This window comes from Spermophilus citellus (genome assembly GCF_964194105.1).
Source record: "Spermophilus citellus genome assembly, chromosome: 6".
Classification (NCBI taxonomy): Eukaryota; Metazoa; Chordata; class Mammalia; order Rodentia; family Sciuridae; genus Spermophilus; species Spermophilus citellus.
The window spans coordinates 13,406,327-13,418,186 of NC_138187.1; positions in this window are offsets into that span (position 1 = coordinate 13,406,327).

The window sequence follows — 11,860 nt, forward strand, 5'->3', positions numbered from 1 at the left end:
GAGTTGCTTTCTGTATAATCAGAATCTTGAAAGAGAGAGAGAGAGAGAGAGAAAGAGGGAGGGAGGGAGAGAGAGAGAAACCCAAAAGGGAACACTTGAAGGGAATTTAACCATGGGACTATTTGGAAAGGTGAGGGCAGGATGGAGGTCACCTCAGGCTAAAGGACAGTGAGGTCCCCAAGAACCCGCAGCAGAAGGAAGCGCTGTGACCTGCAGGGAACAAAGAGAGGAAATGTACCAGGTGCCCATCAAATCGCTTGACATATTAACTTCTTTGAAATTTTTACTGAGCTGTAACTCACATGTTACCCAATTTACTGAGTGAAGGTGTACAATTTGATGGGTTTTGGTGTTTTTACAGAATTGGGCAGCCATCACCACAGTCCATTTTAGAACATTTTCACTACCCTCAAAAGAAGCCCCACGCCCCAGCCCAGGCAGTACTAATCTACTTCCTGTCCCTAAAGATTTGCATATTCTGGGGGCTGGGGCTGGGGCTCAGTGGCAGAGCACTTGCCTAGCATGGGTGAGACACTGGTTCGATCCTTAGCATCACATACAAAAACAAGCAAATAAAATAAAGGCATTCTGTCCGTCTACAACTACAAAAAAAAAAAAAAAAAAAGAAAAAAAAGATTTGCATATTCCAGACATTTCATGTATTTGGAATCTTAAGACGTGGTCCGTGTGACTGGCTTCTTTCACTTAGCACATTATTTTCAAGTTTCATCCACGACAACCCAGATGCTATCATTTTATAAGGAGAGACATTAAAGGCTCAGAGAAACTGGGTAACACTGAGAAAGGACTCACCCCAGGTGGTGTAGACCATTATGCTGTGTGGCTTCTCAGCCACCAGAGAGCTCAAGCCAGCTCTCCCTCCGCTCTGGGCTTCACCTCCCCACACCAGCTCAGCCTGATTCACTGCCCCGTTAACATCCACTGGGGGTCTATTTCCATCACCTCAGGACGCAGGGGTCATCTGGCCTTTTCTCCTGTTCCCAAGCATTTCTTCTTCCTTCTCCTGGTGACAGGACTCTGGCTTCCTTTGCAGAAACCACCTTTACCCTACTCTCTCCCAAGTGCCTTGGTGGGGTAGTTTCCAGCAACTGCTGAGGGAGTAACCCTGTGACCAGGTCTGGCCAATGAGGGTACCAGAATCCCCAGACATCGGTGATGGGTCCAGAGTCAGAAATGTCACCTGATTGGAAAAAAGGAGATCAGAGGTGGGGAGGAGTGTTCGTTGGAGGATCCTGGGAAAGTCAAGTCTTCCCTCTCCTGCAAAAGCCAGAGGAAGAGACCCTCACCCTTCCCATGGGTGGAGGGGTGTGATAGAAGGTCCCCTATGGAAGTGCTATGGTCATTTTGTGGCCATGTATGAGAGCTACGGAGAGGTATTATGAGCCTAATACCAGCTCCATAGAATGGGGGTGGATTAGAGAGAGAGAGAGAGAGAGAGAGAAAGTGTTTGGTTTTAGATTTTTAGATCCTGGATCAAGCCATACCTAAAGTTTCAAGCTAGACATCTCTTTCTTTTTGCAAAACAAATAAGTTCCTATTAGAAACAAAAGTGAGACGTTTTGTTCTCTTCTAGATGAAATAAGGGTGAAATATAAATTCATGTTTGAAAATTATTTTCTTCCATAGCCACAACGTATATGGTTTAAAGCAGTCAAATAAATAACTTAGATAACTATTCTTTTAATGCCCACATGGCCTTATTTAAACACACACCTGCACACCCTGAGCATCACCAAGCAAGCACGACAGGTGGCATCTCCACACAATATATTATTTTTTTATTGTTGCAATAAAGCTGCTTGGAGGTTAGGCATGGAAAATACCACATAAAAGCTGTTCCCCCTGCAGAACAGGAGCATGGCTGTGGGCCATTGTTTCCACCTGGCAAAGACAATTTGGTCAGGAACGTGCTTCCCTGAAGGGGCCGGGAAAAATAGAAAAATAGGACCCATCTTAGCAGAAAACAGCGCAGGAAAAGTGGGGCAGAATGGGAATCCTGAACCCATCCGGGAAAGTCACATGTCAATGCAAAGGAAATGTGTCCATGGTGGGGGTGGAGCTTTGGGGGGAAGCTCTGCCGTCAGAGCTCCCCATTTTATAATATATTCATCCCTGAGGCCCCGGCTTGCAGCTTCTGCCTCAGTAGGTGGATCCCAAGTGTCTGTAGAGTTGCTGTTGTTGTTGTTGTTTAATCTCAAGAGCTTATTCTGATGTGTGTGCTCGGTGAAAACCCCAGGATGAGCATCTGAAAATTCTAACTCTGCAAAGACAGATAATTAGATCATTGAATTTTTTTTTTTCTTTTCTGAAGGGAGTACCATGAAGAATGGAGAAATTCTCAAAACCCACCAAACAACCAAACAAAAACTCAGTAGCAATAAATAAAAAGCATTTCAGGGGAGGAAGGTGGAGACAGGGTTATGGGGTGAACTTTCACCAGGCTTGGTCATGCTGGTTTGGGTATGGTTGCAGATGGCCAGGAGGACTGAAGGACGGACGGACGGACACACACACACACACACACACACACACCCGAGGTGGATTCTCCTTTCCCACTTCATTCTTTGATCCAGAAGTTTCTAGGTGTGTCCCTATGGAGAGCAGGAGGCTTGGTCCTGACTCTGGTGACTATTCTATTCGATGGGTCCTCATCTTCTTTTAGCGTCAATTAACTGATCAAAGTGCGGCCAGGAGCCTGCGAAGCCCCAGGTGCTGGGGCAGCCCGCGGCCAGCTTGGGGACATGCTGGGGAGGGGGGGGGGGCAGGAACGCAGCCCCAGCGCAAGACGCCAAGGGAAAGGGGTGGGCGAGGAGATGCGGTGGCTTTCCCTGTGGGCGAGGCCTCGCAACGCCCCAGGTCCCCATCTAGAAGGGCGGAGCCCGCGGATGGGGAGGAGCGTCTGGGGAGCGCTGTCCCCAGGCGGCGTGTGACGCTCCAGCCCTTTCCTCCAGGTGCCACCCCTGGACAGGGACTGTCGGGCCTCGCCTGCGTTTTCACTTCTCTCCCTTTTCTGAAAAAGCAAATGCATCCATTCCGAAAAGGACACCCAAGCCAGATGGTCAGCAAGGGCTGGAAGGGCCAGCGGGGCCTCTGCACCCCGCAGTGCACACACCTGACACTCGGGGGCTCCGGTTTAGCGGCGGAGATGACGGGGTGGGTCACTGGGGCCAGGCTATCAAGGCACCCCGCCGGGCGTTGTCCCGCGGGCCCCGGGGGCTGGCCGCCATCCCACGCCGGACTCGGCTCGCGGGGCGCGGGCGCCCTCTGGGGGACACCGGCGTCACCGTCCCTCCCCAGGCCTTCCTGGGCCAGAGGATCAAGGGACCTGTCGCGGTCAGGCGCAGCGGGCAGGGCTGCCCCACAGCACCGCGAGGAGGGCCCGAGGCGCCTTCCGATCTCCCAACGCGAAGCCAAGAGCCAGTCTGCAGGTGGCCGTGGCCGTGGCCGCTGGGAGAGGAATGGGGCAGGCGAAGGGCTCTGGGATGGACTTGGAGACGAGAGATGAAAATCAGCGAATGAGTAATACAAACTCAAATGTGATCAAAGGTTTTGAAAAGAGTCTGGAGAGAAACGGTGAATTATTAATGGAGGTTACTTTGGATAAAAGTTTGGAAGGGGAGGAGAGATAGATAGATGGACAGACAGACAGACAGGACCTATATGTAGTTTATATTTAACGTCGAGGCAAGTAAGTGCCACTTTTGGAAATGAAAGAAGCAACCTGTGTGGCAGATTGCTATAAGGTAATCACAAAGTAAAGTCGCAGAGTTTGCTGTTAATTGATTATTGAATCAATCTACTGGGAGATTTGTGACTCTAAATACCCTTAAATAATATTAGAGTATTTTGCCATTTGCCTACATGCAATATTTATTACAAAGAGAGTTTGTTTTTTTAAGAACAGGGGAATTTAACTTTGCATCCAGTCCAACAAAAATCCCGTGTGTCAGGCCCCATGCTAAGCATTGAAGCACTGATACACGAACATGACTGAGAAGGTCTCCTAGGAGTCCGCGATCTCCTTCAGTGCTGCTCAATCTGTGATGTGTGCCAGGTGTGGTGGCACATACCTCTAATCCCCAACTGCTGGGGAGGCTGAGGCAGGAGGATGGCAAGTTTGAGACCAGCCTGATCAACTTCATGAGACCTTATCTCAAAATAAAAAATAAAAAGGGCTGGGGATGTGACTCGGTGGTAGAGCACCCCTGAGCTCCACCCTCGGTACAGCACAAAAACAAAAATTAAAAAAAAAAAAACTCTTTAATATGCTTCTAAATCGCTTGGAGGTGCTATCTAGTGGTTATTTATTGCTGCATAAGAAATTACGCCAGAACTTGGCAGCTGAAAAGAACAAACATTCATTCTCTCACAGTTGCTGTGGGTCAGCGACTTGGCAGGTGATTCAGGCTGAGGGTCTGTCATGGGGCTGCAGTCATCCGATGGCTCGGCTGGTACTGAAGGACCCACTTCCAGGATGGGGACCTGCGTGGCTGTTGGCAGGAGGCTTCAGAGCCAGGCTACAGGAGCCTCATCACATATGAACTGTCAGGTGTCCTCAGGATGTGACAGCTGGCTTCCCCACAGTGAGTGGTCCCAGAAAGGCAGAAGCTGCAGTATCTTTTATGACTTAGCACTGTAGCAAGGTTTGGATTTGGTCTGTCCCTCAAAGGTTCATGAGCTGGAAGGTTGGTCCCACTCTTGAGATGTTCAGAGGTGGTGAGATTTTAAGAGGTGGGGCCTACGGGAGGTGGTTAGGTGATTGTCACAACTGTCCTCTTGAACAGATTAATGCAGTCTCCAGGGAGTAGATGGGTTCCTATGAGAGCAGGTTAGCTCTCTTGCACCTCTGTGCCATGTTGTGACACAGCCAGGAGGCCCTTGCCAGATGCTGGCACCATGCTGTTTGGACCCTTCAGTTACCAGAATTATGAACCAAATAAACCTCTTTTCTTTATGAAGTACTTGACCTCAGGTATTCTGTTATAGTGACACAAACCAACTAAGATAACTTAGAAGTCACACTCCCATCATATTTAACACAATCTGTTAGTTAAAACAAGTCACTGAGTACAGCCCAAACACAGGGAAATTAAGTCCAACCAGGTGTTTCCACATTATAAAACCACTAAATCTTACTAAAATGCAGATTCAGATACTTCTCCATTTTTTTTTTTTATTATACTGGGCCTCATGGCAGGCTGGGTAAGCACTCCACCACTGAGCTACATCCCCAGCCCTTTACTAAAGGATCGAGGCAAGAGTCTTATTAAATGACTCAGGCTGGCCTTGAATTTCTGATCCCCTTGCCTCGGCCTCCCAAGTAGCTGGAATTATTGATTGAGTAGATTTGCAGGGGTGGCAGGGGAAAGCCCAAAATTCTGATTCTGCATTTCTTTTTCTTTTTGCAGTGGTGAGGATTGAACCCAGGGCCTCCTGCATGCTAGACAAGCTCCCTACCACTGTGCCATACCCTCAGCCAAAATGCTGCATTTCTAACGCACTTGCAGCTGACAGTCTGCTGTTGGCCTGTGGACCACCCTTTGAATACTGAGAGGATCCAAGACCCAAAACGCTGAGCCCCCATTGCCTCTGAGGAGCTGCCCTGCTCGCGAGAATGTCTTCCTGGCCCCATCTTTGGATCACCTCCAATTTGAAAATCACATTTCCCTGAAAGGCCAGAGCCGTGATGTAAGGGGACAACAAGACTGTCACACTAATTCACGAGGACAAGAGGTAACGGAATTGAAAACAATCAAAGGAGGGTCCAGAAAATCTCTCTGGCATTGTTCTGGAAGCTCTCAGAAGTATAAAATATCAGCCATGGATTCTGAAGGTGAGGCTAAGCCAACAGCAGCCAATCTGGGCCTTTCATAAGGATGGTACAAAATGCCTTCATGTGGCTCGGCCTCCGAGCTGCGACACTTACGCAGAATGATATGGAAGGACAAAAAAAATGTCACCAGAATCTCAGGGAGATTGAGGCTTCCACGTGCTCTGCTGGCCTGGAGCATGGTTAGGGTAAATATGGTGCTTCCCGTTTAACTGCCCAGATTGGACCACACCTTCAAATACAGCTTTAGAACTATATACTCTGTATTTTTTATTGTTATGGTTCACATACCAGAAAATTCACAATTTTTCAGTGAATTAATGTTTCATGAATTTACAGCGGGTGTCAGTGGGCTTAACTGGATCCACAAAGTTGATGACCATCATCACTCATTCTAGAACATTCTCACCCTGCCAATCCACATCCATCAGTAGTGACTCCTTATCTCCTCCCAGCCCGAGGTAATCACTGATTTACATTTGGTTTCTACGGATTGGCCTCTTCTGGACATTGCCTATACATGGACTCAAAAGTGGCCTTTGGGGCTTGGGCACACCATCCCAGCAGCTCAGGAGGCTGAGACAGGAGGATCATGAGTTCAAAGCCAGCCTCAGCAACTTATCGAGGCTCTGAGCAACTCAGTGAGACCCTGTCTCTAAATAAAATACAAACTAGGGCTGGGATGTGGCTCAGTGGTGGAATGCCCCTGAGTTCAATCCCGGGTACCAAAAAAAAAAAGTGGCCTTTTGGGTCTGGCTTCTTTCATTTAGCATGTGGGTTCACCAACCACCATGTCCACCTGCTTTTTTAGCCATTTTGCAGTGTACAGCTCAGTGGCATTGAGTAGAATGACACTCTTGGGCAACCATCACCTCCGTCCATCTCCAGAATTACATCCATCTTTCTGTACTGAAACTCTGTCCCCAAGTGTCTCATCCGCAGCCAGTTTGTGCCAGGGGGGTGGGGCAGGTTGCCAACAGACCAAGGAAAGTGCCTGAAGACAGCCCAGGAGACGTGGCTTTGGGGGAAAGCTAACAAGAGATCAGAGCTGCTGAGGAGAGTGCAGGGGCGACAGGCTGGCGGCAGCACCTCCGTCCCCCCATCCCTCTGCCAGCAGCCCCTCCTCTCCCTCTCAGTGTTTTGTCCAGGGCTAGATGGGTGACACACATCCTTTCCACAGTGCCCTCGGCTCTGCCCCCTGCCCACTCAGAGAGGGAGTTCTGTGGGGCTGCAGGAGCCTGGCACAGCAGCCTGGGCTGGCTTAGCTGCTTGTCCCACCAGTGTCCCAAGGAGCGCCTGGCCTGGGGCCGGAGGAGAGCAGCTTCCTATAGACATCATCACTGCCGTCCCGAGCTCCCTGGGGTTTTGGGACAGGAAGGGGGTCTTGAAGGACATGGGGAGGGGTTTCACTGTCCCTTTTCCTTAAGATGACACGTCGAGCCTGTTTTTAAGGCCCCCCAGGCTCCCGTGGGCATCTGTGCGCCTGCTTCTCGTGGCTGGGGGGCGTCCTGTTGCAGGCACACCACCCTTTGCTCTTCCATTCCCTGCTGATGGGCATCTGGGTCATTTCCTCTGGGTGTAGTGACTCATGCCCGAGCATGACCTAAGTGTTTGTTGGAACATGTTTTTGATTCTGTTGGGTTCATACCCAGGAGCTGCTACATCATCTTCAACAAGAAACTGTCAGGCTGTTTCCCCAAGTGCCTGCACCGCTTAATACTCCCACCAGAGGACTCCAGTCTCCCCACGTCCTAACCAACACCTGTTTTCCACCGTTTGGGGGACAGTCATCCTATTGATTGTGATACGGCTTCTCGTTGTGCTTTTCTTTTTTCTTTTTTAGGTAGTAGGGGTCTTAACCACCGAGCCACATCCCCAGCCCTTTTTATATGTCGTTTAGAGACAGGGTTTTGCTAAGGTGCTGAGGCTGACCTAGAACTGGCCATCCTCCTGCCCCAGCCTCCCAAGCCACTGGGATTACAGGCATGCACCACTGCACCCAGCTTCTTTTTAATGGGGCCGTTTCTCTTTTTGCTGTTGAGTTGTAAGTGTTCTTTATATGTTCTAGATATGAGTCCCTCGTCAGAAATATGTTTGCAAATATCTCCTCTCATTCTATGGTTTCACTTTCTGGACAGTCTTTTTTTTTTTTTTCCTTTGGTACCAGGGATTGAACTCAGGGGCACTTGACCACTGAGTCCCATCCCCAGCCCTATTTTGTATTTTATTTAGAGACAGGGTCTCACTGAGTTGCTTAGCGCCTCACTTTTGCTGAGGATGGCTTTGAACTCATGATCCTCCTGTCTCAGCCTCCGGAGCCTGGGATGACAGGTGTGTGCCACTGAGCCTGGCTGGACAGTGTCTCTTGAAGCACAGAAGTTTATGTTTTGATGAAGTACAGTTTTCTTTTGTTGCTTGTGCTTTGGTGTCATACTGAAGACACTGTAGCCTAACTCAAGATCATGTAGATGTGACCTAACAATCGAATTTTTAGTGTATTTTGTGTTAATTTTCGTAAGATGCTATGAGGTTGGAGTTCAAGTTCATTCTTTTGCACTTGGATACCCAGATTGTTTTTTTTAATCATTAGCAAGAAACATTGGAGTGGCCTTTCTTTAGTTTCCTGGTGGTTTTTTTTTTTCAATAAATATCCATTGAATTTTGCTGAGATGCACATGGAACTAGCCTGGAATTACTAGTTATTTGAAAATGACTTTTAACATGGGACAGCTATTTCTTTTGTTCTGTGTGTGTGTGTGTGTGTGTGTGTGTGTGCACATGTGTGTGTTTGTGCTGGGGACTGAACCCAGGGCCTCATGCGCCATAGGTAAGCACTCTCTGATTGAGCACTGCCCCTCTCAAGAGAGCTGTTTCTCCATTCAGTCCCATAGTCACTATTTATTGAGCACCTACTTACTATGCATTGGTGGCTAAAACAAAGCTTCCTGCCCTCACAGAGCTCATCACATTGGCTGCCCAGTTAAGAACGGATTGTGGGAGGAGTAGGAGGTGGTCCGGAGGCTTCTGGAAGAGTCCAGGTGGGAGGGAGGGTAGTGGGGCCTGAGAGGGGCAGCGGAGGTGGTGGGAGGGATCTGGAGTCACAGGATGTCCTGGCTGACTAGAGGGCAGGGACGGGCAGGAGTCAGAGGTGACAGCGTGGATCTGGGCCTGGTATTGCCATCAGCCATGAGCAGGAGGTAGGTTTGGGGTGGAGAGTTCACCTGGGGCCTTTGAAATCCTCTTCGACTTCTAAGAGGAGTCAGGGAGGCAGATGGGTATTTGAAAATGGGAGTCGGGCCTGAGATCTAAATGTGGAGGAAGCAGACACAGGGAAATACCTGAGAAGATGGGCCAAGAGTAGGGCCAGAGCGGCACCCGAGGACCCTCCAGCATCCAGAGGTCAAAGGTGACAGGAAGAAGATTTGGAGGCTGAATCCAGGGCAGTCTTGCAGCTGCCTGGGAACGTCCTCTTCCCCTCCCCCCCCCTCCTTTCCACCTCCTTCCTTTAGGTGAGCAGACGCTTGGCCTTCATCGACTCACGGCCTCCCACAGGAGAGAAGGACGAAGCCCCCCTGAGCGATAACGTGGCCACAGGCAGCACCGCACACGGGGCTGGGCGGCCAGCTCCACGGAAGGAAGCAGCAGGCGTCTGGCGGCACAGCTCGGGCCTGAACCAGGAACTGTCACCCTTCCCCTCCGTGTTGACTGTGAGGACTGTTGGAAGACATCCACGAGATCACTGAGCTGAATCCACTCCTGGTTGTGGAAAGGAGGACACAGAGGACGAATCCAGACAACACAAAGCTAGCCAGGCCAGCCCCTGGGAGGCGAAGTCACAGAAGCCAGCATCTGGCGTGGGGCTCCCAGGTGTGAATCACTAGGACCACCGGGGACCTTCTGAAATCATTCTGAGCCTGGCACCAGCCTAGGCAAGCCAGAACCTTTGGTCTAAGAACTGCATTTTATTTTTGCCCCTTTCAGAGATGGCCCAGGCTGACTTCAAATGCCTGGCTCAAGAGACCCTCCTGCCCCAGTGCCCCAAGCAGCTGGGACTACAGGAGTGTACCACTGTGCCCAGCCAAGATGAAAAAAATTAAAAGCTTCAAAGGACTTCCTATAGTTGCGGGAGACCAACCTCGCACATGCTGGGCGATGTGGCGTCAGGCACCTGTGCTGCTAGACTGCCCCGCTCTTCTAGGGTTCGAGTGACTTGTGTCTTCCTGCCCAGGCTTGTCTTGCTACAGCCCCAGGGGTGAAGCTACGCTCTGCCGCAGTCTGGCTGGGCACAAAATCACGAGCCACTCACACCTTGTAGATTCAAACAGCAACTCTTTATTCCCGAACTCACACCGGCACTCTACACGCACGTTCTGGGAAAATCCACACTTCCACTGGCTCTGCATCCCCAAATACTCTCTGAATCCCGCGAGAACTCAACGGGAACTCAAGGTGCGGGTGCCTGGAGGCAGCAGGATACGCCCTATTCCCAGCAGGATACACCCTAAACCCACCCTAATCCAGCAGGATCCTCCCTAAACCCAGATCCACCCTGGTCCTTGAGCAGGGTCACCTTACTCAAACAAGCCCATTTCCACAATGGAGAGTCCTCCCTCTAAGCAACATGGGGTAGGCTGACAAGGAAATTGCCATGCGTCATTCTTACTTAGCTATGGCTCTCAGCAACGCTCACCTGTTCCTTTGTAATCTAACCCCTTGCCCTGTTTAGGATAGAATCTTCCATGGAAGTGCCTTGTGTGTCCCCTTCTCTTACTGTGCCCTTGGGTGTGGCCTACCCAGATGTCAGTCAACCTGCTGACAGTGGACATCATGAAGATACTCAGCCCCCTGAAACCTGACCCCCTGCCTCATTTGAATAGCTTCCCTCAATAACAGGGATCAGCAAATGCTCTCCCTCTCTCTCTTCCTGTGGACCTTTAAGGTCAGAGGAGCCGTCACAGCGACCCCAAAGAAAAAGGTATTTGTGTCTCTCGTGTGGTTATTTTGCCCAGTCCAGTCGGCCCAGTTCAACTGGAGTGACCCCTGAGCCTTTTAGTCACGAACAGAACTCGGCATATGGTTAGTAGAACCACTGATCTAAGATTTTATTGAATAATATTAAAATTTGGAAACCAAAGTATGAAAATCTTTTTTTTTTTGGGGGGGGGGTACCAGGGATTGAACTCAGGAACACTTGACCACCGAGCCACACCCCCAGCCCTTTTTTGTATTTTATTTAGAGACAGGGTCTGAGTGGCTTAGGGCCGCTGGGATTACAGGTGTGCACCACCACACCCAGCTAAAGTATGAAAATGTTAGTTTCGGTTCATTCCTTTGGTAACAGACCTTAAGGAAATGGTTATAATTTGACTTTGTAAATAATCCACAAGTCGGCCTGCTCTTTGCTGGGATCAACACACCCGTCTCTGTTCTAGCTGCTGGAACCAAACAGCGCAGGCTGGTGGCTTATAAACAACAAGAATGTCCTGCTCAGGGTTCTGGAGGCCAAGGAGTCCCAGGTCAAAGTGCCAGCAGATTCGGGTCTGGTGACGGTCCCCTCCACAGGGACGGCGCCCTCTGTGGCACAGGGTGGAAGGGCTGAGGCGTGTCAGGCCTCCTGTATGGCTGCTAGCTCCATTCCTGAGGCCTCTAACCCCTGGCCTGATCACCTCCTAATGGCCCACCTCCTGGGACCTGTGGGTGGAGGACAGTGTTGAGACCACAGACCCCACCCCAACACACACAGCTCAGAGCAGAAACACTGACACCTTCAGCGACTCCACGGACTTCATAATCTTGCTCAGTAAAACTTGAACACCCTCAGGTTTTAAACTGCCATTTGTCATCAGTGAACTCCAGCTTGTTCCCCCTTAAAGGTCCCTGAGGCTGGGGAGGGAGCCCGAGGTATAGCACTTGCCTAGCAAGCTTGCTGCCCTGGGTTCCATCCCCAGCATCACAAACAGACAAAAAAAAAAAAAAAGATTCCTATTGACTTACTGATTCGTTCTTGAA